The sequence below is a fragment of the Herpailurus yagouaroundi genome, unplaced genomic scaffold (assembly GCF_014898765.1).
Source record: "Herpailurus yagouaroundi ecotype Mexico unplaced genomic scaffold, PumYag 530, whole genome shotgun sequence".
Taxonomy (NCBI): domain Eukaryota; kingdom Metazoa; phylum Chordata; class Mammalia; order Carnivora; family Felidae; genus Herpailurus; species Herpailurus yagouaroundi.
In genome coordinates, this window is record NW_024412747.1 from 5,189,380 (window position 1) to 5,192,372 (window position 2,993).

General features: G+C 41.3%; 1 long non-coding RNA gene across 1 annotated transcript in view; it reads left to right on the forward strand.

Moving 5' to 3' along the window:
• The window catches only part of LOC121023210 (uncharacterized), an 8,978-nt gene extending 6,348 nt beyond the window's left edge, over window positions 1-2,630 (forward strand). Inside the window, exon 2 of the long non-coding RNA XR_005787292.1 lies at window positions 2,263-2,630. This is a non-coding gene — a long non-coding RNA (uncharacterized LOC121023210). The remainder of the gene's footprint in view (window positions 1-2,262) is intronic.
• Window positions 2,631-2,993: the final 363 nt, after the last annotated feature.

Genomic DNA, 2,993 nt, shown 5'->3' on the forward strand with positions numbered 1-2,993 from the left:
AGAGAGAGAGAGAGAGAGAGAGAGAGAAAACCACAGACAGAATCCCAAGGAGGCACTGCACTGGCAGCACAGAGCCTAATGCAGGGCTCAAATTCATGAACTGTGAGATCAAGACCTGAGCAGAGATCAAGAGTCAGATGCTTACTTAACTGACTGAGCCAACCAGGTGCCCCAAGAAGATATTTTAAGATCACATATATGATAAGGGGTTAATATCCAATATATAAACAACTCAGACAACTCAACACCAAAAGATCCTGAAATAATCCAGTTAAAAATTGGCCAAAGACCTGAATACTCATTTTTCCAAAGAAGACATATAGATGACCAACATCACTAACCATCGGGGAAATGCAAAACAAAATCACAGAAAAATATCAGCTCATACCAGTCAGACTGGTTATTATCAAAAAGGCAAGAAATAACAAGCGTTGGCAAGGATGTGGGAAATGAACTCTCATGTGCTACGGGTGGGAGTGTAAATGGTGCAGCCACTATGGAAACCAGTATGGAGTTTCCTCAAAAAAAAATTAAAAAATAGAAATACCATATGATCCACTGATTCCACTGCTGGATATTTACCAAAGAAACCAAAAACACTAATTTGGAAAGATATATGCACCCTCACCTTTACTGTAGCATTATTTACAATAGACAAGATAGGGAGCAAACTAAAGTCTACTAATAGATGAATGGATAAAGATGTGCACACACGCGCGCGCGCGCACACACACACACACACACACAGGAATATTACTCAGCCATAAAAAAGAATGAAATCTTGCCATGTGTGACAACATGGATGAGCCTACAGGGTTTTATGCTAAGTGAAAATAGTCAGGTTAGAGAAAGGCAAATCCCATATGATTTCACTCATGTGGGGAATTAAAAAAAAATAAATGAATAATCAAACAAAACTGGAAATAGACTCAAATACAATGAACTAGTGATTGCCGGAGGAGAGGGGGAGGGGGGATGGGCAAAATAGGTGAAGGGATTAAGAGATACAAACCTCCAGTAATAAAACACGCAAGGCACAGGGGTGAAAAGTATGGCATAGGGAAGGCCGTTGCTAATACAGTAATCACTTTGTATGGCGACAGATGGTAAGGACATTATAAATGGTAAGTTTGTGTGGTGACAGGTGATGGGGATGGTGTAAATATAGAATTGTCCAATCACTATCTGAGACATCTGAAACAACTATACTTCAATGTTAAAAGTAAACGTAATTTATTCAAAATGTACAAATTTTAAAAAAATTTTTTTTTCAATGTTTATTTATTTTTGGGACAGAGAGAGACAGAGCATGAACGGGGGAGGGGCAGAGAGAGAGGGAGACACAGAATCGGAAACAGGCTCCAGGCTCTGAGCCATCAGCCCAGAGCCTGACGCGGGGCTCGAACTCCCGGACCGCGAGATCGTGACCTGGCTGAAGTCGGACGCTTAACCGACTGCGCCACCCAGGCGCCCCAAAAATGTACAAATTTTAAATACACATTTGCAACAATGTAGATTGAAATCCATATAAAGAACTGAAAATTAAAATTATTTTTAAGTACATTCATAGTAAAGTTATCCTAAAATACTCAAACTTATCTATTAAAGTTGAAAAGGCGAAGCAAATGATAGTCAATGGCTATGAAACAAAAAACCGTCATGAAAAGAGTTACATTGTATTTAATTTCCCCAAAATTTAAATATTTATCAAAAAAACTTTTTAGTGTTTATTTTTTTTGAGAGAGAGAGAGAGAGACAGAGCACAAGCAGGGAAGAGGCAGAGAGAGAGAGAGGGAGACACAGAATCCAAAGCAGGCTCCAGGTTCTGAGCTGTCAGCACAGAGCGAACTCACGAGCGGTGAGATCACATCCTGAGCCAAAGTCAGATGCTTAGCCAACTGAGCCACCCAGGTGCCTGTCAAATTTTTTTATGACACTATAGCTATTTGCAAGTTTAGCGTCCAAATTTCACCCCGCTGCCAATGTAACAAGTTGGTATCATGTTTCACTCGTGTTAAATCTAGACCACTATGCATGTACCTGTGAATATTATCAATTGCCTAACATTGAAAATGTTCTTTGGTCACCAAGTGCAACTGTTATGAATATTACGCTAAATTGTGAGTGTCTTCAAAATCATGAATTGGGAATAAATGGGGGCTTGCCGCTCCTGGGAAAAGACATTTCGTAATACAAGACTTTATTGCATTTATGGTACCTCACAAGAAGGAGTTGACAATTTATTTTTTTCTCTAACCTAAGCGCTTCTGCCCTGCAGATCCTCCCCGCCCAGCCACGCATCTACATGCTGATATCAACAGTGGCACAACACAAAGCTTTCATAATATTCGGATACAGCCTCGGATCATATTTGGATCTGTTTCAACGACGTGGACCCAGTCACAAGAGATGATGTTTAGGGTTGCATCCCAAAGACAAAGGCTGGATCCCGTGACTGACCAACCCATTGTTATTTTATGCGATCCTCTGAAAATACTAGTCCTGCTTTGTTTTAAAAAGACTTCCTATGTTCATTCGATAGATTCTTTTTCTGCGACTGTCCTTCTGACCTCTGGGTTTCATGACTTCAGTGTCGGGTTTGCTTAAATAAATGCTCGGTGAACCTTGTACTCTATCTGTTCGTGTTTGTCATTGCTAAATTATGGTTTAGCCTGTGCCCTGGCTCTTTAGATTGGGGGGATTCTGCATGTGGGATCAGAACTTCTCCTGCAGGGAATAATCACTGTGTGTCTGAGCTGCATCATTTCTATTTCTGCTTCAACTTGTCAGGGTTGAGGGGGCCTTGTTAGCTCACCTTAGCGCTGCTCCCGTCACCGTCTCAAACCAATATAGTTTTTCCCTGCTAGGTTAATCCCTCAGGTTAGCAAGCATTCTAGGACTTACCCCTAGGGGCGCATGCCATGACTGCCTGCCTTCTTCTGGCCCAGCTGTTTGCCTTAGGAGGCATTGCCTAGTTTTCATCCTAGTGTGGC